The sequence below is a fragment of the Ictidomys tridecemlineatus genome, unplaced genomic scaffold (assembly GCF_052094955.1).
Source record: "Ictidomys tridecemlineatus isolate mIctTri1 unplaced genomic scaffold, mIctTri1.hap1 Scaffold_712, whole genome shotgun sequence".
In the NCBI taxonomy this organism is placed as follows: Eukaryota; Metazoa; Chordata; class Mammalia; order Rodentia; family Sciuridae; genus Ictidomys; species Ictidomys tridecemlineatus.
The window spans coordinates 132,212-147,467 of NW_027525097.1; the positions used below are offsets into that span (position 1 = coordinate 132,212).

The 15,256-nt window shown below is 42.1% G+C and overlaps 1 pseudogene; it reads right to left on the reverse strand.

Annotated features, from left to right (window-relative positions):
* Positions 1 to 5,967: 5,967 nt before the first annotated feature.
* LOC144374479 (repulsive guidance molecule B-like) lies at positions 5,968 to 7,926 on the reverse strand (annotated as a pseudogene).
* Between the last annotated feature and the right edge of the window lie 7,330 nt (positions 7,927 to 15,256).

Sequence of the window (15,256 nt, forward strand, 5' to 3'; positions counted from 1 at the left end):
AAGGGGTTAAGTGTACCTTTTTTCAAAAAAGGTTCCTATCATGTGACCTTCACAACACTCATCCTGACAAATAAAATTATCTCCCACCCTTGAAAATTGGTATCTTACATTGTATTCTTAGTTTGATCTGCAAAAACACCAAAAAGATTTCTATCTAAGGGCCTTTATACTTGCTATTCTCTCTGTTCCCACTTAACCACCCACCTAAAATAATAATCTCTGTTCTTTTTGTCCTCCTATCTGTTTTTTTAAATATGTCAATTCCTAATGTTCTATTATATTTTATTTACTATGTAAATCCCTTTTTAGATTATAAAATAAGTGGAGGCTGATATCTTTTTGGTTTTGTTCACTTTACTTCCTTAGAAGCTATATTTAGCACACAATAGGTACCCGAAAAATACTTTTGGAATGAATGAATGTGTCCGGTTCACCACCTCACACGTGAGCACATGAGAGAAAGGAATTGTTTTACTCACACATCTATCACAGGATCTGGCACATGATGCTTATTGAAAGAATGAACAAATGAATGAGTGGATAAATGCCATATAAATAATTCTCTTCTTGATTGTCTCTGTGTGCATCCTGATTTATCCTATTATAGTATACTATTGATGGTTTTAATTTGGGGAAGTAATTATACTGAAACTTTCAGTAGTTCTTTTTATATGTCTTACACATTTACTTATAAAGACCTAGAATCGTAACATAGAAGGTAAAAAGTATGATGAGGAAATAGAAAGATTTTGTCTAATGTTATGTTTTTATTTTTCAAAAGGAAGCCTCATGTCAGTTATAGTTTAAGGAAAAAATGATTCTCTAAGAATAATTTCTGCAGTTACTGAAAGCATGAAATATTGCTGTGAACATGCATAGAAAACTACTTCTTTGAAGTTCTGGATAGGTGTAATACTTCAAAAATATGTGGGGGTCATAGTATTTGGACAAGTTTTTAATATTGATAAGAATACCTAAGGAATCTTGAAGAAGAAAAATTTGCGAAGGCAAAATATGGTTTATTAGAATTTTCTTAAGTTCTTAATTAGGTTTGGCATTGATTTGTGTGAGTTAAGTATTTGATTATTTGTGGTAGTATCCTTCTGATTCATAGTGTTAAAACTGGAAAGAAATTTGCAGGTAATCTATCCTCTTTGAGTTGTGTGAGGAAATGGGACAAATACTTAAAATAGACTTAATTAAAATTATGAAACTAGTTAGCAGAAATGAATGTAGAATCATGAATCTCCTTATTGTAAATCTAGTGTTTAAATGGGACAATGCTCATACCAATATAAATTAAATCATATAAAATACTCTGAAAGAACAATAAGAATACTTTACTGATAAGAATAACCACACTGTAATTAATCTGTTTTCTAAATTAGCATTTAAAAGTGGGAGAGTTTTGTGGAATGTTTCTGGAGCTTGATCTTACTTAGAATGAAGAGATAAACAAGTAGAGATCCAAAACATATTTTTTCCATTATTTTTAGTGTTATCTCACTTCTCTGCCTGGTGACAAGTGTTGTTGAGCACCATTTCATATACCTACTGGCCATTTAGATTTCTTCTTTTTCAAAGTCTGTTTCAGTGTCTTGCTTTTTTTCCTATTGCATTATTTGTCTTTTTCTTATTGATTTTTGGGAATTTTTTGAAGAAAATTGTTCTAGGTACAAGTTCTCTGTTAACATTTATTGCAGATATTTTTCCTCATACTCCATGATCTGCTTTTTCACTGGTGGCTTTTGATGAAGGGAAATTCTTCATTTTATTGTAGTCCTTTTTAAAAATCATAAGTCCTTCCCTCTATTTTAAGTGCTTTTAGTGACCTTTTAATGAAACCAACTTCAGAATTCTTCAGTTTTATTCATGATTGAGGGGATTTGGAGATTTCTGGTCTTTTATTCTAATTAACTAGTCCCCTTAAATGCGTAGCTTTGTTTTGGTTCTAACCCTAAACCTGGGGTGGGGCGGGAGTGCTTGCTAGATTCTCTTTCTTTAAGGTCATCAGACTCCATTTTTTGTTTTCCCAGCTCTAAGACTGTTAAAATCTCTGTTCACTCCTTGTAAATGACCTTTCTGTAGTTGGCAGATATCTTAAGGGAGAATGCACCCCCAAATCAGGCTTCATCTTGAACTTCCATGCTCCCCCAGATGAGGCTTATATAACTCCTCACTGCTTTGATATGTCTGATGCCTATGCAGGGGATTTTAAACAGTTTTTTTATCCAGCTATTCTACTTCTTAGCTGGGAGTTAGTTGATGTGAACCACCTGTTCTGCCATGTACTGAAAGTGGAACTCTGATAGTCTGATAGAAGAGTGGATAATTTTTGTGCCATTACATTAGGAATTATTAAGTCATTTAAGAAGCAGCATGTTGTTGTCTTATAAGAAGCCCTATCCAAGTTCATGTCTTTACTCTGTGACAGGGCATCCTTATATGACTGTCATAGTCTTTGTCAGCAGTGGGGCACTGACTAAAGTGAGGAAACTTTAGCATTGGAGTGATTCTGGTGTCTATTTGTTAAAATATAAAATTTAGGTGAAGTAATACTTTTTAAAAAAATATTTATGTTTTGAAAAACAGGAGAACTTCTGAGACTGATTAGAGGCATTGTTCATAGGTATAGTGGAAACTATGACCAGAATAAGAATGTTTTCAAATGTGTTTCTATCAGGCCAACATCTGTTTCTGAACAATTACTAAACAAACTTCCCAGATGGTTGTTAAAATTGTAGATGTTGAGATGAGTTATTATCCTAAAGTAATGAATGAAATTTAAATAGTATAAATTAAAACATTTTCTTATCTTGTTTAATTTACCATTTGTATAGTTATGGAGCAACTGTCTTTCTGTATTTTACTTCTTGAATTAAAACATTTAAGTCCTTTTGAAAATGTGGAAATAATTTTTCAAAGATAGGATGCATTTGCTAAAATTCAGTGACTGTGTCAGATAAAAATGCTCACTATAATAGAAATAGATGGGTGCTTTTTCAACATGGGATAATAATATATCTGAAGCAGCCCAAAAGCCAATGTCTCACTTAAGTGGGTATCACTAAAGGCATTCTCACTATCAGTACCATTCCTCTTCAGTATTATTATTAAGTGCTGTTCTGGAACTGCTCGTCTATGTGGTTCATTTAATTAGGTCATCTTTTTTTTTAAATTTAAAGAACAACATTTTATTCTGTTCCTCTTGTGTATAAAATACTAGGAAACAGTTAAATCAAGGATTTGAAAGATGGTTGCTTAATATAGTTTTAAGCTATAAAAGTCAATTATTTTTATGGAGGCATGTTACTAACCTTACGTAGCTTCAATCGCAGTTCAACAGACATAGCAAGTAACACATCCTGTGTTCCTTTTACTTGGTATCAGTTTATTTCATTCAATTCTGTTCCTTCTAATTTATTTTATGTTACTTTCCTTCCTTCTTTCCCATCCTCTTTCTGCTTTTCGGACAGGCAACTACAGTCATATCCCAATTGGTCTTTCTCCTTGGTCTATGGGATAATAGACAGATGAAGCGATATAGATTAATGATAGCTTCTAAAATGTTTTAAGAACTGGTTACAAGGTATGAACTCTAGTGCAAGGTATTTAGGTTCTTTCACTAGTCACAATCCTTAGCTATACTAACCTGCCTGCCATTTTTCATTCCAAAATGCTTCTCTATTTTATTACTTAAAACCCAAACCTATTTTTTATATTTTAATGACATGTTTGTCTCTTCAGAAAAATATGAATCATTTCATGCATTTGTATGTCATTTGGTGCAGAGCCTATGCTTATCTGCTGAGGGCCATTACCAAGTAGGAATGACGCATAGAAATTTCCTTGCCAAGCGTACCTCATGCTGCTTAGAGGACATTCGATGGGACATTGCATGCATGCTTTAATAAGGTGACCTTGCTCAAGGACCAAGGCGGATCCGGGTTTAGAGCTGATCAGGTTTGAGGAAGTAACCGGCTCCTTGAGTTTAAGGCATTGCCAGTTTAAGATAATGGGTTTTAGGGAAGTTAGAGGTTGAAGATTATTGCTGGGATTAGGGTGTTTCTGTTGCTTGTTCCCATAGAGTTTTCATGAGTTTAAAATGGGATTTGGAGAGAGCTTCGTGGAGTAGGTGAATTGTGCGGGAGACAGCAGAACGTGATTGCCCCTGGACCTGTGTGGAGGCGGTGTAAGAGCGGGAATAAAGAATTGCTGTTTGAACCTACAAGGTGTGTGGTGGCTCTTCTGGTGCCAAGCCGAGACCTTGGCACTTATCTTCTTTATATTATTTGGTGTCACGAGCCATCCATGGGCTGTGTGTGTGAGCTAAGCACATTTGAACATATGAGAGGACTGGTCTGGCATTGTGCAACAAAAAATGTGCCTTTCCTTTCTCTCAGCCCGTGATCCCACCATAGCAACTGAGATGGGTGTGACTTGCCAAGATGTCAATTAATCTGCTGACCACAAGACATCACCAAGCAAGACTCCACCTTTTGAAACCCTACCCCTTGCCTTATTTGGGTGGAATATTCTATCGAATGTCTTCTCCTCAATAAATAGTAGAGTTTAGGCTGTGCTCGCTCTCTTGCTCTTTCCAGCACTGCCCAGCATGGAGCTGACCTTTGGGGTTACTGAGCTATCCTGTCTTTGATCTTAGAAACTCATGTTCATGTGCTACAGGTTTCTTCACCATTTTCTTAGTTATTGATACAGCCAGCTCCTTTGAACACAGCTCATCTTGCCAGCCTGGCCAGCTGGTGACAATTTGCGTTTAGATGTGTGCCATAAAGAAAGCACTGCTTCAAATATTTATTGAGAATCTACTCTATGTCAAGCATTTTTTTCAAATGCTGGAAACAAAGTACTAAACAGAATAACAAAAAAAGTCATTGTAGTCTCTTATAGAATATGATATATATTTGAACCAGAAATCCATTTTGGTGCTGTTTTTACCATAGACATGATTCACAGATCTGGGAATCAAAGGGATGGTAGCAGGACATCTCTCATTATTAAGCCAAATAACACAGAATTTTTGCTTCTCACAACCACAGTGTTGGGCTTTGTTGATTTGAAGATTAGAGATCTTATTTTCTGTCATATCCTGTGATGTAAATAATTTTTTTAAAAAGCAGAGGCTGAGATAAAATCTTATTTGCAAGTAATTTGAGAATTGTATATGATTTTTCGAAGTAAGGAATAGAGGGATATTAGGGAACACGATATACTACTCTACTTAATAACTTGGCTCTGTGATGACTGAGGCATGAATTCATAATCATTCAGCACTTGTAAGAACTGACTCATTGGCATTAACTCCATGTACTTACCAGTTCTGCATGTGTGAGAGTTGAGCTGGTTTTCCATGATATTCCCTCCATGGAATCAGAGAGACCCAATGGCAGGACACAAGAAGCACGTGGAACATGTCTGAGGTGATGCTGTCAGACTAACTACATGCACAAGGCTGGTGGTTGAAATCTATGCAGAACTGCTTACTTCAGCCCTGTTTGATGTAAAAGATAATGGCCGAGAGAATTTCCAGTGGCACACAAGAAGTATCTGATACAATTCCCAAGGAAGGAATGATTCTACCAAATCTACCAGTTGGCAGTTCTTTATGTCACTGAACAATAAACAAGGGGGTTACTATATTGCCAGAGACAATTCAACTCCAACTAATAATGGAAATTTGCCTTTTTCTACATCATGAGAAAGAAGAGACCATTATGATATCCAGGAGATTGGTGGGGGGTGTCATAAGTAAATGTTAATGGAAAACCATTACAGTAACCCAATAAAGGGAAATATAATGAGGATTCAGATTCCCTAGGAATGAAGGATGAATCTAGCTAAAGTGATAATAAAGGAAACATGGAATAGGTGTAGAAGAAGGAATTATAAATATCAATTTTGTGTTTTCATGATCAATTTTAGGGTAAGGAAAAGCTGGCTACAAGACTAGTTGGGAGCATGGTGGTGATGGGTGCTATTAAATTTTTCCTAAAGAGGTAAGGAGCTAGAATTAACTCAGTGCGATACAAATCCCTGGGTTATGCAGATATCTATGCAAGTGTTATAAAATTGCCTTCATAAAATGCCAAGTCAAACAATTAAAATTTTTTTAAAAAATATACCACATATGTTTAGAGGCAAGGGAAGGTGTCCCAAAATCAAAAGAAAGTCATAAGTATCTTAAAAGCTTGATGCTCACCAATTGTATTTTAATCTGAAGCAGCTTATGAATAGATATAATAAATAAAGGAAGTTAAAGCAAATGAGATGGCCTTGCTTTACATACAAAGCCATATGTATGGTTTTGTGGTTAGGATACTAGGGAAGGAAGTGGTTTACTTGGGATGCTCTTTTAGTAGAAACCCTTTTTGACTAGCATTGACTGGCAATTGGAAACCCTATTGATAGTTCCTTTCTACCTATTTGTAGGAAGACACTGGTGCCTGGAAGTTGCTGTTGGGCTTTAAAAATAATTAGACATGGGCTATAGACAGTGGACAGTAGGCAGGGTAAGCTTAACTTAATTTTGCCAGTTTTTCCCTTAGCTCTGACTTAAACTGTTAACCCAAGGCCTGAAATTACAAGGGGATTATATATCTCTTTATGCAATATATAATTTGTAACTTCCTTGGTCACCAAAAGGTTAGGAACAAATACCATTATGGGTTTGCCATTGGGAAGTTTGGTGTATAGCTATTACATTTTACTATAGCTTCCAAATCACCAATAAAATATGTTTTCATGGGGCTGGGGCAGGGGCTCAGTGGTAGAGCGCTTGCCTAGCAGGTGTGAGGCACTGGGTTTGATCCTCAGCACCACATAAAAATAAATAAATAAAATAAAGATATTGTGTCCATCTACAACTGAAGATATTTTTTTAAAATATATTTCCTTATGGGTCACTGCCTCAAGCTTCACAGTTTTCTTTATTCTAAATGCCCACTTCAGTCATCTGATAAAACTGAATATGGAATTCTTCAAGAAGAATTACACACACATGCCCTCAAAAGATATCACCAAAAAAAAATATTTTTTTTCATTAAATTGGCCAGAAACACACACACACACACACACACACACACACACACACACACACACCTACACACACAGTTTTTCATTAAATTGGCCTGCATTTTCATCCAGGAGAACGCCATTTCACAGTTTAATATTTATTTTTCATATCATTGTCTATTTAAATTTAGACCAACACTTTATATTCCAGAGCAAGTTCCTTACTGAATCCTTTATCAACTCTTGCTAATTGCATTTCAAGAAAACATTAAAAAAATTAAAAAAAACATTCCTCTAGAATAACCATTTTATACCACATTTTGAAAGTTGCCCGAAAAATCAAACATTTGGAAGTTATGAGTAGAAAGAGGGAAAAAAAGAAAGCACACTTACCTTATTTGTAGCAGTGGCACTGGATCCAGGGACCGCAGGCACATTTGTCACTTGAACTGAAAGCTAATTATTATCTATGAGTGTCCAGTTCCCTTCCATTTTGTAAGTTTGGAAGTGATCCTTCAAAGTTCTAAGGTAAAGATCCCCGAACAAGCCACACACACACACAAAAAATAACTGGGGGAGGGTTATGGTCCCCTCCCCTATGTTCTCTGGGTTCTGTGTGGCTGTGATAATTACAAGGATCATGGGTCACTTCAAGGTTGGTAGAGGATGTGGGTCCACCCTTGGAACAGTTCCTCCAGCCCAGGAGGTCACTGAGCCCTAACACAGCAGAATGATACACCAGGTTGCCAAGGCAGGCTTTCGAAGGGATACAAAGTCCGTGGTACATTTCTGGATTCGACATTAGGATGGCTGTTGGCAGTCACCTGCGTGGAGAAGTCCAAGGCTGAGCAGCAGCAGTAGCAGCAAGGCCAGCGGCTTACCAACGCAGCTCATGGGAGCACAGCCTGCGGAGCAAAAGCATCACCGTGGCCTCAGACTGCGGGCGAGGAGAGAGGAGCGGGAGCTTAAGATATGGAGATGGTGAGGTGAGCTAGCGCCAGCCTTGAGAGTGCCAGCGCCTGACCCCGGCCAGCGTGGCCTCAACGGGCGTGGAGTCCTGGCGTGGACCTACAGGAGGGGCACAAGCTCTCCAAACCCAGGGTCTTATGCATGCTAGTCAGGTATTCTAAATTTTAGAATATTAAATTGATTGTTTTTATTATATCAAAATTCGTCTTCAAAAGCTCTTAAACTGAGACACACTTAACTAGGCATATGGCATATGCAGTAATCCCCGTGGCTGGGGAGGCTAAGGCAGAAATATAAGAAGTTCAAAGCCAGCCTCAGCAACTTAATGAAGTCCTAAGCAACTTAGCGACACCCTGTCTCTAGATAAAATTTTTAAAAGGTGGGGATGTGGCTCAGTGATTGAGTGCCCCTGTGTTCAAACCCTAGTACCAGAAAAGAAAAAAGAAAACAGGCATACTTCTGATGAACAACAACAACAAAAAAAAAAAAGGGCAAATACACCTTACTATTATTGAATCATGAAGAAATAAAAAACCTGAGGAGACCAATAACAAGCAGCAAATTTGAATTTGTAATAAAAATCCTTCCACCAAAAAAAAAAGCTCAGGCCTCATGACTTTACTGTCAGGTTTCATAAACATTTAACAATCCCTTATGTTATTCCCAAAAATTAAGAGGAAAGAATTCTTCCAAACATATTTTATGAGGCCAGTATTACCTTGACCCCCAAACTGGAAAAAATACCAAAAAAAAAAAAAAAAAGAGAGAGAGAAGAAAAAGAAAGAAAATCTCAGGTCAATATTCTAGATAAACATAGAGGCAAAACTCCTCAACTAAATACTAGAAGATCAAATCCAACAGCAGACTATGAAAATTATCACAATGGGTCAAGTGGGATATATCCCATAGGTTCAAGGATGATTCAACATACACAAATAAATAAACATGATACACTATGTTATGATTTAGATATAATGGTGTCCCTCAAAAACTCGTATGTGAGACAATGCAAGAAAGTTTAGAGCTAAAGTGACCTCGCTTCTGGCGGCAACTGCTGAGGCTCCTCCAACCTCACTGCCTCCATTGCTCCCCTCCAGCATCCAGGGCTGCTCTACATCCCAAGGCTCCTCCTGTCCCTCAGGCCCCTCCATATCTCACTTCTCCTGGAGCCTCCTGCACTGTATCTCTGTTGAGGAACCTAAATGGTGGTGAGAGCTGGGCTTGGGGTCTGCACTGCCTCTCTGAATCTGAAGTCAGAGTTTAAGGAAATCGTATCTATATTCATTCAAAACAATCAACAGGGACTTTCCGGAGAAAAAGAATCTACCAAGAGTTAAGAGGCTGGGCAAATTCATGCACCCTTGAGAGGCATTAGGACCAAGCACTCAGAAACATAAGCCTGGAAGTCAGAATTCACCCTCCTAATCAGTGATCTTTCTTAAAATAAAAATATCAAGTGTCAATGAGATGACTTGAAACGGAAGTTTCCAAATACAGTACAAACCCAACAAGCCAGTAGGAAGCATTTGGGAAGCAAGTTGGTAACTGAACCAGCACACAACCCAGCCTCAAGCTCACATGCCTTGGGCTCAATAATGCAGATGAAGCAATCAAAAGAATCTCTGTTCACTTGGCTACTTCTAGAAATTGTAAAGCACTTGAAAGGGGGAGGAGGAGAGTGTTTACCCAGTAAGGTAGGATGAGCCCATGAAATGTCCAGTGCAATGTGATATGAAAAATTTTTTCAGACCAAGGGAGGAAACACTTGGGTGATAAAGAATGAAGGTGAAGAAGCAGTGAAGCTGGACAAGTGGGCAGGGCCATGGTGCAGCTGCAGAGAAGGCCAAGGGAGCAGGAACGGACCTGCCTGTTAGATGGATTTAGGCCAAGGTACCCCGGGCTCTGCACATTTCTGCTTCTGAAGTTTTGAACATGGGGTTGTGTGCACTTGTCCATAGGTACATGTTCATGGAATACTGTGTGCATTCATTACCTGGATCTTTGGTGAACATCTCTTTGTCTGCTAGAAGCTGGAGAGTATTCCTTCCCACTTAGGGCTCAGCTCTGACACTTGCCCTGTGCCTCCAGAGCCCTGCACTACTGCCTGCCACTCCCTGAGGCTCTCTCCCAGCAGCCCTGGAGCATTCTTTGGCAAAGCTCCATCCCTAGCAGTGCCCTGGCCAGGCTTGTGTGCCAACCTCAAGCAGGGATGGCCACAGAACTGGCACCATCACCCTCCTGGCCAGACTGGGCCCTCCTTGAGCTGGGAGATGGACTGGCCTCTGCACAATCACCCAGCCTAAGCAATGGGACTGAGCCTCCTTATGGGTGTTCTGGAGGCTACAGGGGAAGCTGGGTAGTGGAGGTTGGAAGGAAGAGGGAGAGAATGTGAGCACAGAGTAAGTAGGGGGTGTGGGGACAGGAACTGCAGGCTGCTGGGGAGGAGGTTCCCAGTGAGGGTGCTGACTTGAGGGTGTGAAGGCAGGAGGAGCTCCCGGCTCCACCCTGCTGCTAAGACTGGGGAGGGCACAGCTTTTATGTAGTGACAGCATCTTTTATTCCTTGAGTCTAGCAGGATGCTCAACACACTTGATGTCTTGACCATCTGCCTCCAGTCTAAGGGAACAGTGATTGCCTCAGTTTCCAAATGGCAAAAGAATCTCAGGGACTTGATGTGACTTTTCCAAGCAGCAAGAAGCAGAGCAGGTTCCAGAACCCAGGCCCAGCTACCTCCAAGCCATCCTCTGTGTGGTACTAACATCACCCTCCAGGGAAAGTTGCAGACAGGAGCTGGTCAAGGAGGGGCTGGCTCCTGTCATGTTGCCTTTAAGGCTGTTCTGTCTGGGTGTTCCAGTGAGATGACAGGTGTGATCTACCAAACAATTGTCCCCAAAGGACACCCATGGGTTGGTGGGCTCTTTCAGAAACTTGGACATATCTAGATTTAAGTTAAATCTAGAAGCACACAGGAGCCTGTGTATTGAACAGAGTAAGGTGCAGGGCCAAAGGTCAGTTCAAGACTAACACCAAAGTCCAGACTAAGCCCAGGGCTGAGCTGAGGCAGGTGAAGACAAGGCCAAATTCCAAGATAATGATCAGGGCAACCCCTTCTTATACACACTCAAGCCAAGCTCAGCTGGTAACTGTGACAGGCAGCAGGGCTAGGTGTGGTGGTGCTGGGTACTTGCTTCCTCCACAGGCAGGTGTGGAATCATCCTGGGCCCTGATACTGGCTCTTGTTACATCAGTGTGTGAATGTTTAAAGAACATATATGTATTTGTTGATTTGTGGTACTAGGTGTGGTTCCCAGGGGCACTCTGCCAGAATTTTTTTTTTTCAAACACAGGATCTTAGGAAGTCATCCAGACTGGCGTCAAATGTGTGTTCCTCTTGCCTCAGCCTCCTGGTAGCTGGCATTGCAGGTTTGGCCATGCACCAGGCTATATGGATGTTTAAACCCAGTGACCACACTCAGGGTGGTACACACTGCAGGGTGAGTTCTGAGGTCTCATCTGGAGTGAACTTCTGACAGGTTCTAGGAGCCTCCTGAGTCTTTAGCCCATGGGGGCTGGGGTAGTTTTTGTCTTTGGCTGGGAATGTGACTGCAGATTGTGCTCCTGACCAGGCCTGAGATGATGGGTCCAGTTTATAGATGAAAGGGACAGACCAAAAGATGGGACAAGTCCATCCCAGAACTAGAAAAAAGGACCTGGCCCATGTGGCTGGAGGAATGACCCTGACCTGAGAGGCACTTGTGCCCCTGCATGGAAGAAGTGGTTGTAGTGAAAGGTAAATAAAAATATATGCTATCTCCCAGATGCAAAGGGAGCATTGGCTCTTTTGGAAAACCCAGACCACAGATGTCCCCAACTCTCCGTGATGATGGCCTTGCTCATACGTGCCAAGTGGAGAGAAGGCAATGGCCACATCCAGCCCTGGTCAGGTGGAGTGGAGGCACCTACCAAGTGCCTTCCAGGTCAGCTATGGAAGCCAAATGTGCAACACTTCCCTGATTCTGATGGCTTCCATTTCCCTGCTCACAGAACTCAGACACCGCCGAGGTTCAGAGGTAAAAGTCTGGAGTGCTCCTCCATGTGGGCCATTGCTTCCTCCTGCTCTGATCTTCTCCACCTTCCCCAAGGTTTCCACAGCACTCTGTTCTGTTTTGTAACAAAATGAAGAAAGGATTTAATTGCAGATAGAATGTTTTCCCAACCACCCTGAGTGTGAGTTAACATCCAGGATCACCTGGTCACTGTGATGATGCCACATTGACTTCACTACTGGGTCCTCTGGGAACGGTCCCCTATCAGAGATGGACTCCCAGATAGATGTGCAGGATCCACACTTTTGAAGGTGGAAGATGAGGCAGAGGAGATGTGGGAGCTCCTATCTGTACCACTGAAGAAAGGGTTTGGGTTTGGGGACTACACTCAGGTGCATGTACCCCAAGGGTGAATGAGGGGAGTGTAGGGGGCTCAAATAGCAAAGTTCTCCATGCACACAATTTCTCAATAAAGAACCCCACATCCCTCAAGACTACAGGATGGACAATACAGGGAAATATGATGGGGCACAAATAAATTCAGAATATTTCAAAGAAGCTCCAAATTTCTTTTTTTCTCAGTCCCTGTCATTTCCTGCCAACTTCCCAGTTCCCTGAAAATGAACTGTCCCATGCCCAGGATGGGAGCTTTGGCCGGGCTAGGAGAATTCAGGGCTGGATGGATCTCCCCACAATGACTAGCAGGGTCCCCCAGATCTACACATTTGAATCTCCCAGCTTCGTTCCCGTAGATGGCAGTGCTTCTGTGGGACAGCAGAGGCAGATCAGCTTCTCCCTGGTGTCTCCTGGCTTCATTCCTGAAGACCGCAGTGCTTCTATGGTCGGGTGGAGGCAGATCAGCTTCTTCTTCCATTTTGGCCAAATTGAGATTAAATCCATTTTTCCTTTTTATATTGTCTCCTCTTATTTGTGACGCTGGTGAATGCCCCAATACAGTCAGCAGAGACTCCAGATTGTTGGGCCCCAAGAATAGAAAAGGTTTCCCCCAATGCCTGCTCCCCTTCTGGGACTCCCAAGGGTCCACATCCTGAGGCGCTGTCCATGTTCCCTACGCAGCTGGTGGCCATGACCAGCCTGGGCCTGTGGTGTTCTAGCTTCCAGGGTCCCTTCAGTTCCCTCCTGGACTCCCCACCTTTCTTCCCTTTTCCCCCTGTGCCAGGCCCCCAGAGCAAGTTCTCCTAAGGGCATGGAGCCCCCACCTGCCCAGACCACCCCAAGCTACTCCTGGGCTTCAGGGTATGTCGCTACACACAGTTAGGACTAGAGGGAAAGTTCAGAGAGGAGGGTCTCTGAGCCCCACCCTGGAGCCCCACCCCCTGATTCATAGCCCCCTTCCCATTCTGCATTCCAGGAAGCAGCAGCTGGAGTCCATCCCACTAGAGAAAATGGAGGATACCATGCAGCTTGCATGAGCTGAAGCCCTTGGCATCTGGGCCAGCAGAAGGAAAGGCTATGAGGGTGAGGGGTGGAGGGAGCCCACAGCTCTAGAGCATGAGGATGCTGGGTTGTGTGGTATGGCTGCTAACCCGTGGGCTCCCAGGCATGGCCTGAGTTGATGGTCAGTGAGAGGGCTGGGCCCTGATCCCTCAATATCACCAGAGGTAGCTGGGGTGCAGGGTGGGTGGTCAACAGGGCCCAGGAGGATGAGCCTCAAGGGAGCGTGAGGCCCTCCTCCAGACCCCAGTTTCCCCATGGCCACCCCACATGACACAGGGACCATGATCTGAAGCCTCAGGACATAGGGACACATGTCTACACACTGACCATATAATGAGCCACAAAAACACTTCAATAGCATTCAAAGAATGGCGTGAGTGTGTAGTGTAATGTGTACATATGTGGTGTGTGTGAAGTGTGTGTGAAATGTTTATGTGATATGTACCTGCCCTGTGTGTGCTATGTTTGTGTTGGATAGTAGGGTGTTGTGCATGTCATGTGTTGATTGTACAGGATGGTGTGTTTTGTGGCTTGTGAGTTGTAGTACTGTGTGTTGAGTGAGTGTGTGTGACATGTGTGTTGGGTTGTGTGTGTGTGTTGTGTGATATGTAAGGAGGTGTGTGTGGGAAGCATTCCACAATGCCCCTCACCCTGACAACCCTTACTATAATTAACCTGAAACTCACATCCTATTTGTAACATAATTTCCTGTTTTTTTCAGAAAGCTTTTTACACAGGATATCAGACAAACATCTGCAGGGGGCATTGTGGTTGGTACTTTTCTCTTACTTAAATACCAGCTTTGCAGAAGAAGAAGAAAAAGCTTGTAAAACCTCTGTCTGGTCTTTTAAAAATGGGAATTTCCAGACTCAGGGTCCAGAGAATCTTTTAGGTGATAGCCCTCTGGACCCCACCATCAGTAAACCTGCTTCTTGAAAAGTCTTCAGGTATCTAGCCTCTTCTGTCCTGGATAATGTGCACCTGGCATGTGTGTGTATGCTTCCTCCCTCAATTCCAGGGTGACAGTGCCTTTGCAGGGCCAGGCCCTCAGGATCATGGAGATCAGAGCTGTTGCCACCCTGCCCTCTGGTGGCGAATGGCAATTACTGTGATGACAAAGTTCCCTGTGTCCACAGCTTGTGGCAGACAAGGAACCTCTCTTGAGAATTACATATAAGTCAAGGTCTTTGAGATTGAGAAGTGTCAAGATAGCCGTCAGCTGGTGGTTCCAGTGCCCAGGAGGAGCGTGGCTTCCTGTAGCCTCATGGAGGACTTCGCCAATTTCCTCTGGGTTCTTGTCTCCCAAATTTTGAAGAATAAAATCCACAGACAATCATGGAAGAGAAGAGTACAAGCAGCAAGATTTACTTAAGGGAGAAGGGATAAATCTTGCCATGTGGGAGGGGCCCTGACAGCAGAGAAACCCACTTTGGTGTGCCAGCTTAGGAATTTATACATGGTTCTGGGTAGAGCATGGAGCAAAAGGTATGTTAAACCGTCATCTTATCAAGGCCATAGTCTTACTTTCCCCCTGGGTTCACGCCACTTTCTTCCTGTAACTTCCATCTGGGTTCACCTCCATCTTCAGATTTCCACCTCTGGGAGAAAGGAGTTGGTTAGAGATGTTAGTTCCCACAGAGGAGCCTCAAGGTCATTTACATTTGAAATATGCCTTGATGGTGCTCATTAATACATCTACACTTAGCCTCCTCCTGGTGTATTTCCCATGTTTGAAAAAAACTAAGATATTC